Raw genomic sequence first — 13,999 nt, 5'->3', positions numbered from 1 at the left:
TTTTATATAGTGAGTTATGTTTGTGAGATAGAATGAGAGAGAGAGAGATGCTTTGCGTGGAGATACCAAACGCTAGGAGAGATGAAGTACGGTTTTTTCTTGTGTGAAATAGGATGGTGCTTAGTAGCATTGAAGTCGACAAGATTGTCCTCGGCCCACAGGAATATGACCGGTTAGCAAGTTATTTTTATGAAGGAGCATGTGGTTCGATTTTTTTTTTTTTTTTCGTTGCATTTATTAGATCTTCAAAAATGTGTCGTATTACTGACTCTCTGAATGTACCACTGAAAAAAAAAAAACTGCAGAAATGAAACAAAAAAGGAAATTTGTCAACTGAAGTGTTTTCCGAGTGATAATTCGAAATTTAATTAAAAATCTCCAATTGGAGATTTTAAATTAAAGTTACTGGAATGATCTCAAGTTCTTATAGTGCAATGAATGACGTTGGAAAAATAGTACGTGGAGTTTAGATAAAATGGAGAAATAAAGCTCATATTCGAGGATTTTTCTGAATCGAGTGTTTTTCATAATTCGAAGTGTATAATTGTAATTACAATTATGCACTTCGAATTATGGAAAACATTTATGAGATGGACGGTATATTGAATTGCTGTTTGGAACAGGACTCCTGGATCGTTGTGCGCACACACACACACACACACAAACGAAGGAAGAAACGCACACTCCTTTCATTGTAAGCAGATGGTTGCTAGAATTAATGAAGTCATTTTGCCCGAGTAGTCTAGTAAATGTGGTTTGCGCTTTATGGCACTTGACAGCATGAAGAAAGACTTGGGAATTCAAATCTAGTCGCCGACTCAAGGAACATTTTTCTAAGCATTTTTTCGACCGGTTCTCGAGTTAGTCGATTGGCATGGACAAGGTTTTTTTTTTTTTCCCGGAAACTCGGGTTTTTCGTTCCGTAAACTCAAGAAAATCAGCCGTCAAACCCACACTATTTTCAGACCTTAAACATATTGTGTTATGGTTAGGAACCAGGAAATGGCGGAACTTGCTAGCTCGCCTTTTTAACTGCGTACCAATTAATTAATGATAGCATAGAAACCAGCTATCTCTGATTGGCTACCAGTAGAGATTGAACTGCCCACCCAGTTTCCAAAAGTTAGATAGGACTAAAACTGCCTCGCCTACTCTCTATATGGGAACAAAAGGCGTTAGCTGCTTTTTTTTGTTGTTGTTGTTGTTATCCTCAAGGAATCACCGTCATTAATAATAGTAAATTATGACTGGAAAATAGAGCCATTCGAATTCTTAAGGATAGTTCATCATATGAAGCGGATCATAGAGACCAGTTTATTCTCAGTACAACAGACATAGTAATGGAACGATTATCATCTGTGTACCACTAGAATCAATGGGCGAAGCAACTGAGACTATGAAGCAGTGCATTAAGTCAGATAATTGTGTATGTTCTGGGTGATTTGCTGTTTTATAGAAGGAAACAAAAAAAATTCGAGTTTCAGAGAAGAGAAGATTAATTAGGAATCGTATCCAAGGTATTCTTGATTATCATTAAGTAGAACTGGTTTAATTAAGGAGAGATCAATTATAAGACACTTTCTCAGTTTTTTTTTTTTTTTTCTAGGAAGAGATCACGAAAGAAATCGATCAGGTAATAATGGCTGCGACATGACTTGAGAGTTTATGTGAAGCTATTGATCGAGCTTCACATAAACCTCTTAATTAAAATGTTCTGAATTAGTATTGATGATTCCCGAGTGGCTAGGAAATCACGTGATACTTACACATCAGGAAGTTATATTAAGAAGAGTTTTCTAAGAGCCAGCTGGTTAGGAACGGAATTCTTCAGTGGTTCTTTAAGAGCTCGTGTTAGTATATTCATGAACTAGGTTTGATTTCTCAATTTCAGGTACAATGGTCAATTGTACAGACCACTTCAGTTCTTTAGAATGATCTTGAAAGAGTTTAGGAGTAGTTCAGGAAAATTAATTTATTTATTTAAATTTATCCCCAGTAAACTTAGGAGATTTTGTAAGAATTAAGAATTGGATGGTTTTCTAAATTGAATGGACAGGATTTAGAAATGGATAAATACAACGATTAATAATTCACTTGAGACAAGTCTTTGAGATCAAGCCAGATTTGGTTTAAGACTCAAAACTTTCGTAATCCAGACTTATTAATGGTTAAAGATTGGAAAGTATTTGAGGAGATTTATGAAATTCTTCGAGGTTGGTCAAATGTACTTTGTTGCATTCAGCGAACAGTATGCCGAGAGGAAATTTAACTGATGTTTATAAGTTGATTCGGAAGAACATAGGATAGGTATCGCGCATTTGACTGAACCGAGGAGTTCTACTAAATGTCTTAATAAAAGGTTAGTGAGAAAAAAAAATTGGAACAAATATGAAACATTATGTTTAATGTTAAAAGTAAAATTATCTAAAAGTAAGAATTTGGAATAATTTTTGCTAACATAACATTTAATTATAACTCCTATCAAACATTGTAAATGGGTTGCATTTCGCGTATTGGTATTTCTCTTTCGCACATTGATTCCGTTAAATGTTGATTTGGATCCGAAACTATCTATCTGCAAAACATTCCACCGTCTGATTTGACATAGCCTACAACTCAACCTCAATCTTCGATTTGATTGCGCTTTGGATTGCAATAATTAGATAAAAAAAGGAATAAAAATAAATAATAAATTTATTATCAAGTATGATCTACTCTAGATTCTCGTGAAGAGAAAAATGCTCTGCGCGTAATCAGATGTAAAAAAAAAAAAAAAAAAAAAAAAAAACATTTAGTAAGCAATGAATAAAGATTTTTTTATTTGTATTTATTAATCTTCAAAAAAAGTGTCGTATTACTGGCACGCTGAATGGACCACTGAGGTCGATGATGGGTGCATTAATAGACTGTCACCCGAGATGATTTATTATCTGGTGTGCGTGGGTAACTTAGGGAATGCAACGAGATCGAGTGGCACGTGCAAAACGGTGACTCGTGTCTGTTCGCAGATTAGTTTACGTTTTAGCTAGTTGGCGTGTTTACTTTGTTGAAAAGTTCTTTGACAGTTTACATCATTACATGCCTTGCTATTAAACTTGATCTCATATTTATTAATATCCAGAAGGACTGATGGAGGAAAATGATCAGCGTTATCAAGATTAATTGCCTTCAATGTCCATAATGGCTTCTTAGTACGTCTTAAATTCCAAGAAATGAAAAGATCAATAGTCTTCGATTTAAACAGAATATACGCAGAAGTATTGCGTAGTTTTCTTTAAATCTGCATAGAAAATTTACTCTTAAGTGAAGAAAATAAAGACTTTTTATCATCTTTTAAGAATAGGACTTTTCTGCTTCACAGTAGAAGTATTTTATTTATTTTATACGTTTCCTATCCGCAAAAGATTGCATACTTCTAGTACATCAGTACCATGTATAGGTTAAGGATTTGTAATGATTATTTTTGGAATATTTGTATTTATATTTTTACATTTATTTTTTACATATATAATGTAAAAATATTATATATATTTTTACATAGTCCAGAACCCTGCTCTAGCGACCAAAGATAGTTCCTTTGTATCAAGGGTCTAAATAAGTGGGAAATCGGCCATTACAATTACAAACATCCATGCCCACAGCAGGATTCCAACCCGAACCGTGGCCAGTGAATAGTTCACCCGTCACCCAACATGGAGCCCAACATTTTATGAGTTATTTACAAAATATATTATAGAAATTCCAATGAACATGAAGCCTTTGTACGCAATGTCTTCTAGTTCTCCAGACGTATTTTAAAATAATTTTTATGCAATACCCCAACATCTTGATATGCTGCTTGCATTAAAGGAGAAAAAATTTGAAAACTTTTTTCTCGCAATAAGATAGTATGTTTAGTTACTGTAATAGTTCAATCTTTTTAATAATTTACCACTTTTTAGTAAACATTCTTATTTTACATAGTAATGTTAAAATGAAGAACATAAGCTAAAACAGATTTGTAGTGGGGTTCTCTAAATTTTCATCTACGTATGTTGAAGTAACAACCGATTTTCTGTTAATTTAAATTAGTTTGATTGTACCAAAGTCCTTTTTTAATATTTAATAAAATTTCATTCAGGAATTCTCTTTCCCAAAAATAATGATTCGTGAAGTTTATAAAATTTACTTTTGTGTAGCAATTCTTTAACTGCAGACTCTTTAAAATTTTAAGGACAGATAAAATAGCATAAACATAGTTTTTCATGCTTCGAATGTTTCTTTTTTTCTTTCTTGTGATAGAGTTCTTTTAAAAAAAGTTGTTTAACTTTAATCAAGAATTTCAGAGATGGGAATTGAGCAATTTTCTGTTCACTATTTTTTTAAAACATATTGTACCCTGCAAAATTACATGATAATAATTTAGCTAGTTATTTAATTCCTCACACGCGTAAAGAAACAAAAATGTGATGTATTCTATCTTTTCTAACTTATATTAAGCCAAACTAGTGGAGGGGACTGTTTCAATATTTAATATCGGGATAGCCAACTAAAGCCTTCTCAGTCAGTTATCGTTTTTATGAATAACCAAAATACTGTATTTGTACAAACATCTTTTGCTAGGGGATAGGTAACAGTTAAATCCGATGGGTCACTTCCTAAGTTGTAACTTCTGGATACGCTTTATACATTATTAGTTAGTAAGCGTTATTTATTTATTTTTCATAATCTCGATTGTTGGATTCAATCCTCCCGAATGTATGTAACCCAGTGATTCTTCATCCACTGAATAGAGATCTCTGGTGGGTCTGTCTGAAATCATCTACAGCTGTCGTGTCAAAACCAAACTCCACCACTTCTAATTGAAACGAATTTATTCAAGATACTTGCAGTGTTTTAATAAAAACAAATCTTCTGGAAACCATAATTTACATCTTCGTTCATGTGTAATTACATTACACTTGCATTCAATTTGTTCAGATTTAACATACATAGCTATCAAATCGCTAGAGTGTATAATGAAATATTTCAATTATTAAAGGGAGAGGTTATTAGCATCACAGCCAAGTCATATTAAATTTAAAAAAAATCGATTGGTGTTTCTTGACGATTATTTATTTTGTACAAAATTGATATTATCCACGCTTTAGATAAACAATAGGAATTCATGAAAAGAGAAACATATTTTATACGCGACAGGGAGAACGAGTTCTTTGTTGTCATCGACAGACCTTTTCCAACAGAAGTCTTTGTACTTTGGAGTGACACACTTGGTCGAACTTTCAATAAATGGGTTCTTTAGACGCATTGGTGATGATTATATTGAAATGAAAATCCAATCCACGTTGCTCGTCTGGACATTTTTAATATTTTACAGCGACTGGTTTTCGTTTCAGGAACTGTCAGAATTATTTAAATTTAATAAAAAATAAAACAATCCATTACTTGTAAAATGTTTATTAAATATCGAGCAGCTCGTTATACATTTTTTTTAAAGTGAGGTAGTACATTGTCAGGGAAAGAAAGCAAAGAAATTACTCTGGAACACTTTCTTTTTTAAAAAAAAGGAGCCATCAGATTATAATTTTAATAATATCTACAAACTTCGCTATGGAAATTTTTTGATAATAAAATAATTATTTTACATACATGAGATGTTTTTAATTTAAATAAGAGTGAAGTTAAACCACTGGAGAACTGTTGGTGTTTTATAAAGATTGCCTAGCAACTAGCAATTAGATAACCATATACAAGGACTGGAAGCAATGAAAATTGACATTGCTGGTATCAGTGAAGTCAAATGGACTAATAGTGGTAAAATAAACAGAAAGAGCCATTCAATTATATACTCATGTGGAGACAGTCATAGGAATGGAGTAGCATTTGTATTAAAAAATAAGATTGCGCAATCCTTACTTGGATTTTGGCCAATAAGTGACATGATGATTGCATTAAAAACTGAAGCTCAACCTTTTAATATTTTTATTCTCCAAATGTGGGGGGGGGGGGGGGTGGGGGGGGGGGGGGGTGGGGGGGGGGGGGGGTGGGGGGGGGGGGGGGTGGGGGGGGGGGGGGGTGGGGGGGGGGGGGGGTGGGGGGGGGGGGGGGTGGGGGGGGGGGGGGGTGGGGGGGGGGGGGGGTGGGGGGGGGGGGGGGTGGGGGGGGGGGGGGGTGGGGGGGGGGGGGGGTGGGGGGGGGGGGGGGTGGGGGGGGGGGGGGGTGGGGGGGGGGGGGGGTGGGGGGGGGGGGGGGTGGGGGGGGGGGGGGGTGGGGGGGGGGGGGGGTGGGGGGGGGGGGGGGTGGGGGGGGGGGGGGGTGGGGGGGGGGGGGGGTGGGGGGGGGGGGGGGTGGGGGGGGGGGGGGGTGGGGGGGGGGGGGGGTGGGGGGGGGGGGGGGTGGGGGGGGGGGGGGGTGGGGGGGGGGGGGGGTGGGGGGGGGGGGGGGTGGGGGGGGGGGGGGGTGGGGGGGGGGGGGGGTGGGGGGGGGGGGGGGTGGATAAGTCCTGAACTTTATTTAGCTCAGTATCCACAATGCTTTTCGGTTGGACCGGTCACAGAGCGTAAGGATTATTTCTTTTATCCACGAAACAGGCAAACCGACAAAAAATAACACCCATGGCTCTCAGACAAACTAGCCTCATAGCCTTTGCTTCGGCCTAATCCGACTTGGACGCGGCATTTTTTCAGTAAGAAACAGTTCATCTAAAATCTTTAAAACTTCACGGATTAAAATCAATATTTCAAAACACTTGTTAAAAATCAAAGATTTCATATCGTCTGAGTATACGGTCACATGTTTCTTAGAACGGTAGCATTAGAGGAAAACAAGCAAACTGTCTAGCAGGATATTAATGCTGTTTATAGCAAATACTGCATAGTCAGTATACTTTGATCTCCCTTCTGACACGACGCGAATTGTGCACAATCCGATGGTGTATACTTTACCAGATGCAGTCAAAGTTTCGCTGCTACAGCTTTACTGGTCAAAATTATGAGATCTAAAATGCACTATTTTAGATCTCATAATCTCAGCCAACGTTCAGAACATCACCCAATAATAGCGAAGTATGCGCAGAACGAAGCTCGAAGACTTTTTGGTTTCATATTTAAAACTTTAAAATTATTAAAAGTGATAAATGTCATTTCTAATTTAATTTTGCCAAAGAGATTTAAAAATATTTTAGGGAAACTGTAATCTGTACAAAGAAATTTGTTCCCTTTCAAGACGCATTCCTTTATTTTCTTAAACGTAAAAAAAAAAAAAAAATGCGGAGTTTCCCATAGGAAAAGAACTAGTACTTTCCTACGACTAATGACGTTAGAAAACTAATCAGTATTCTACCTAGTAATAATTTTTCGATAGCAGTACTAGGTTAGTTTGAAAACTCAAAACAGAGAGAATACAAGACAGTTTTTTGATCTCCACATTCTTCAAGATACAAGGGTGGTCTGAAAAGTTCTCGGCATAACAATGAATAAACGAATTTATAATTTCAAAATTACTTTTAGTTTTCAACATAATCTCCCTTAAGACTAATACATTTATTCCAGCGCCATTAACCCGTCCCTGTAATGGTTCTCAGTAAGATCTACAAAATATCCCTCTACAGCTGGAATCACCTCTTGCTTTGAAGAAAAACTCTGACCAGTGAGGAAGAGTTTTAGTTCTGGGAAGAGAGAGAAGTCAGACGGAGCCAAAGTTGGGGAATAGGGTGGACGTTCCAACAATTCATAGTGCAGATCCCTTAATTTTCCCATTGCCAAAACACCTTTGTGGCCAGGTGCATTGTCCTGATGAAAGATGATTTTTTTCTTCTGAAAACCGGGTCTCTTCTCACGAATTTTTTTGTCTAGTCTGGTCAGAAGATCGGAATAATATTCTCCGGTTATTGTTTTACTCCTTTGAAGATAAGTAATAAACATAAACAAAATGCCTTTAGCATCCCAAAACACCGATGCCATGAACTTTCCTGCTGATGGAACTGAATTTGTCTTTTTTGGCGCTGACCAATCGGCTTCTGTCCACTGTTTTAACTGCTCTTAGGATTCTGGTGTGTACTGGTGAATCCAAGCCTTATCCATAGTAATAAATCGTCGCACAAAATCAGTTTTATTCTTATTAAAACGCTCCAAGCACTGTTCAGAGATTTTCATGCGCGTGCGTTTTTGATCTGCTGTGAGCAAGCGTGGCACCCATCTTTCGCAAAGCTTTTTCATTTGCAATTCTTCATGCAAAATATATCCTACACGTTCTTTTGAAATGCCTATAGTCTCAGCAATTTCACGCACTTTGACTCGCCGGTCATCCAATACCATATCGTGCATTTGATCAATGATTTCTGGTGTCATACTTTTGGGACGTCCTTCACGTGGATCATCTTGAACGGCCACGTTTAAACTCGGCAGTCCATTTCTTAATTGTCGAAAACGAAGGAGAAAAGTGCCCATAAACTTTTGTGAACTTCGAATGAATTTCTTTTGGAGTTAAACCTTCTTTTATAAAGAATTTTATAACCGCACGATACTCAATTTTATCCATTTCAAGGGATACAGACAACGCTTTCACTTCACACTGTAAAACAAACTACTTGATGGAATGAATTGCAATATCACAAGGATGCTTATGACAAAAGGTATCAATTTAGAAAAAGAAATCTTGTGATAGTGTTGCCATCTATGGTTCGAGGACTTCTCAGACCATCCCCGTAGGATGGTCTGAGAAGTTCTCGACCTCGTCATAAATTAACCTCGTTTAATTTATGTAGTAATGCGGCACACCTGCTTCCCTTTTACTATATAGAAGGGATGGTCTGTAGTGCCCCAACTAGTCAAGACAGCATTACGGTCGTACTTTTGGTTGCTGGTCGATTTTTTTTTAATTCTTAACTTTTTATTTTTCTGTTCGTGTTCGATTATATTCATCCATCTATGAAGAGCAATTTCTACGACATCTATTCAGGAAATGGATTTCATAGAAATTGAATACTGAAAGTTTGTTAAAATGTTACTTTTTCGAAAATTCTTCAATTCCGTCTTCCCCATTAATGGAGAATTTAATTTCTTGAGTCATACACAACAAAAATCCTTCACTGCGAATGAATCCATCTAAATGGATTCATTCGCAGTTATATCGAAAATAATTGTCATTACTTATTTTCCCTAGTGATCATAAATAGTTATTTCATCTCTCAACTGAGTATTTTTAATGGTGGCTCCACACCACAAACTTGTAAACAGAAAGTTGGAAAAGATTCTACTTTTTCAACTAAGTAGCAGCATCTAAAGACAGACAGGTGCTATGGACATGCCAGTAATATAGCTGATATAAGAACAAACTTTATCCTTTCAGTAACAAGAGATTCATTTCTTGCATTAGTTCAATTGTATTGAAGCATTAAGTTGTAAAATTCTTCAAAACAGGTCTTGCTTATAATCCATAGGCATGAAAATCGGCAAAATCTTAAAAAAATGCATTTAATAGCAACAGCTGGGGAAAAATTGAATATCTAATGGACTTCGTAACGTGTTATCAGTGAAGTTAGGAAGTTTCACGCAGATTGTGTGTTAAACCAATATCTTCGTTTTTGTTCATATCAACTCCACCACCAAAATGTGGTTTACTTCCATATATTCATAGTGAGAATGGTCTACATAGAGGTTAAATAATCCAGTAACTCTACTGTGAAAACTTCAAGCTCCTCCAGGCCTTCATAATAGTAGTGGATTCTCACTCGGTAATTTCTGTTTGCATAAAAAAGATGCGAGAATTATTGTTAAAATCTTCGTGCCACGCTGATGATAATGAATCCTATCCTTAATATGAAAAGGATAATGTTATTTCTCTTCTATTAATGCCATTTAATGACATTACCAGAAGTGAATTTTGGCACACTTGGCTTTTCACTAGACTATAATAATTATCCTCTGAATATATCTTTTCGTATTCAGAGGGTCTTGCTGCTGAATATATGCAGACAGATGTCCAAACTTCCTAATAACGCCAAAGATATTCATTCAAATACAAAAACCCTCGTGTAATGAGAAACGAACTGTAAACTTTGTAAACCACATACTTTCTCTTATTCCCTGTTAGTCGGTTCGCGATATTTGTTAAGATATCGATTAAACAAAATACTGAGCACTAACGCAGTCATTAAAATTGTTGAATTATAGCTAATTATAACAATCACACAACACAATTTTTAACTGACATGTTGACTGCCAATCATTTCTAAACCAAGCTCCCTGAAATAAGTGCATAAAAATACCATTAACCGACTTTTCAATCGCTCTAAATGGAAATCTGAATTCATTACGTAATAAAATAAAACCAGTACTTAATATCTACAGCGATAATAAGAGGTATGATTATGTCCGAATATAAAATAATTAATGAAAATTTTTTTTCAGCTTACGTTGACAGTAGAAGATCACCACTGTGACAGTTTACAATTCTTAAATAACCACCTTAAATGAAAAACCAAAGAACATTAATCCACAACTTTAACAGCGCAGCACAATTCTCTCTATGTTTTATTTCTTCACGATAAAATTGGTTTCAGCAGAACGTCATATCCAAAGAAGGACAAAAGAAAGGCTACAGCCATGGAGGGGTCATTGCAAAACTGCAACCACTTCTCTGTGGTTGCAGTTTTCATTCCCAGCTATCGATTTCTACAGCGCCAGTCTCACATAGAATTCTCAACTAAACTCATCAGATACACCATCGTAACAATCCCTTCTGATCGAAATATTCAGGGCTGGGGAAGAGAGATGAAGGAAGCAAAAGTCATAGATAATTCTCACCCCTTTTTTTAGCCAAACAACCCCTCTTGTCAGTCTATGAATGGTTCATTCCCAAAACACAGCAATACCATCTTGATGTTCATTGCCAATGTTCAGCAAAGAAAGTGTGAAGTATAAAATTGTATTTGAATAATACGAATATAAATTCATTTACAAAATTCAATTTTTAATAATTATGAATGAAACAATATCTTTCACATTTTATTTCATGTTGTTTATTTATAAAAACGGATTTTGTAACAAAAGCAGTCTTAATATCCTTCCTCCCCCCGTTTATTTTTATCTTTTTTTTGCATGCAAATAATTCAAAATATGCTCTATATATAACTACTCTACAGAGACTTTGTAAAGATCTGAGAGTATTAAATAAAACTTCAGACCCACTATTTATATTCAATTATGAGTTAATTAATGAAAACGCTTTAAGAGCATTTGCAAAAAAGCAAAGAACAAAACATTTGCTTGATCTCTTTACTAAGTGATTTATGTAATTAAATAAAAGGTGTTCTTGAAAAATCTCTTTATGTATGTCAAATTTCGAAAAAATAAAAACATTTTTTAAAAAAATTGAAGTTAAAATTTTAATACAATTATATTTAATTTAGAAACTTAAAATTATTTATATAATATACTAATAATTTACATTTGGTAAGTATGGAAATCATTTTGGTCTGAAAACTTAAGATACATGTTGTCCTTGAATGCACTACTTGACGTAGTGCATTCAAGGACAACATGTATCTGTCTTTAGTGTGATAATATAAGTAGTTTTTAATTATTATTTAGGTCGATGTATGATTCCATTGGTGATTATGATTTCTTGAAGTAAGTCCAATAATTCATTTTCCTGAGAACATGTTATTTAGGAGCATTTACACTGTTTTTTATTATTATTATTATTATTATTTTTTTAAATACCCTTTGGTTAATTGAGAATTGGATGCGATAAATTGTAAGCATTTACATATATTTATAGATGATTTCCATCATATATGCATAAATATTAATTTACATTTAAAAGCACACAAGTCACTTTGTTTAATATGTTTGCAACACCAACAGTCGACATGGAAATAACACAAATTCTACTAAAGCCGAGCCAACCTTTTTTTTTTCTTTTCTTGTAAACTATCCACGAATTCTAAACCTTCACAGACACCCATAATGGTAGGCTTTACTGGTTTTATAGTAAAGAATATCCACTCCACCACTCAAATCCATTTACGCAGTGGAAGGACTGCAATGAGAGAAGACCCATAACTGTGAGAGCATGTGACAAAAAGTATGGCACAAATGTCACTGTAATAAATTCGTTTCCATTAGTACGTTTAATGTCTTTATTATTATTATTATTATTTTGAATTTTGTCATCCATACAACAAAAAATTAATCTATGTACAACAGTGTTCTTTTCTGAGTTAAAGTTAAGAATATTAGTAAAGGAATGAAATAAAGAGCCAAAGGGCTTCGCTTCGGCGATGTTAAAATTATTTAAATTAAGGGAATATTTAATCTCACATTATTTCAAAGCCGAATAAGAAAACTCTAATCATGCCGAACATAGCAAACTATAAAAGTTCGGCGAGTCCATGCGTGAGCAAACACCTGGCTGATACAATACTAGGCAACTTGTAAAGGTGGTTAAAGCTAGGATCGCTATTCTTAGTATTTTCCCTAATGTAAAATTCATGCCCTAGAAGATGTATGTTGTTTTACATTAAGGGAGATAGGTCACTTAATGAAATAAAGAGCCAAAAGGCTTCACTTCGGCGATTTCTTTGATTTCTATCTTAGAGTTTTCTTATTCGGCTTTGAAATAATGTGCGATTAAATATCCCCTTAATTTAAATAATTAGTAAACGAACCCATTTCGAAATAAGATTTAATATTATTTGTATATCATCTGTGTATGATGCGCTTACAGGTCTATTGCATTCATCTGGATGCTGCTGTAAAATCATAACATACAATACATGAAATACTCTAAACATGGTATATTAGTACAGTAGAAGGACCAAGCTTTTTAATTTTAAAAAACATTCTATTTTTTTTTAATATTTTTATCCATTTGTACATAGTCTAGAACTCGTAGAAAAAAACCTTTAGCCACCGATGGTATTATACTATAGGTTTATAACCTTTGGTATTTGGAAGTGACATAAAAACTAAAGTAAACAAAAAATAAAATAAAAATGTAGGGTAGGTAATCAGATGTTAACGGGCACACTAACTCAACAATGCCGAACATGGTCTACCGTTTACCAGTAACAGAAACGTTAAACATTTTCAATAAGTCCATAGTTAATTCATTAGTTTCTTGAACTGCGGAGTAGACATTACATCACAGTAACAAGTGTATTCTTTCGCTTACAAGAAGTAGTACAAAACTAATTTATAAACCGCTTCAATAATCAAAAATATAGATACGTTTGTAAAATTCATTTCTTTACATAACAATCAAAATCCCTATTAATATGCAGGTATGTATGATACTGTTCTATAATGAGTAAGAAAATTGTTAGCATGTGACGCAGTCTGTAAACCTTGACACAAGTCAGATCAACTCAATCAGATATTATAAACATTTGCTAAGCCTTGTAATATAGTTAATCTTTTAGAAACGAAGATTAAAACAAGAAACCGAAATACTAGTGATTTGTAGAATTCCAGAAAGGCAGTTCCGTACAGTTAAATGATCAGTGAAATGGAATTAATAACTGTCGAGAAAATGAAATGTATTTTCGTCATTGTACACGACGTATAGACAAGACGAAGTGTAGACAAAACACTCTAAACTTCTTAAGAATTCTATCCATTCTTCTTAAGAAGAATGAATAGAACTTTTTTTTTTTTGCTAGATGGGCGAAGCAAGAATGCTTTTCATCTTCCCCGTTATCTGTAGAGGACAATGTAAGGATAGGGTATTATTGAGCTTTGAGCTCTGATCATGGCAGGAGGGTAACAGTTAGAACTTCATTGGCTACAGCATTGCCATCCTATACCCTCCCTGGGTACCCATATTAGTCGCCTCGTACGACGTTTAATTTAAAATATTAAACTTTTTTGTATAATATACTATTAATATACATTAGATAATAATAGAAATCATATTGATCTGAATACAGTTTTTAATAGTGGCACTGAAACTGCAGGGAGCGTGAGCCATCTTTTCTACTAGTTGTTTCTGTATGCACTACTTCATGTATAGCGATATT

The sequence above is a fragment of the Typopeltis vanoorti genome, chromosome 2 (genome assembly GCF_054136105.1).
Source record: "Typopeltis vanoorti isolate ZY-2024b chromosome 2, IOZ_Tvanoo_1.0, whole genome shotgun sequence".
In the NCBI taxonomy this organism is placed as follows: domain Eukaryota; kingdom Metazoa; phylum Arthropoda; class Arachnida; order Uropygi; family Thelyphonidae; genus Typopeltis; species Typopeltis vanoorti.
Note: the sequence above shows the minus strand (reverse complement) of the source record.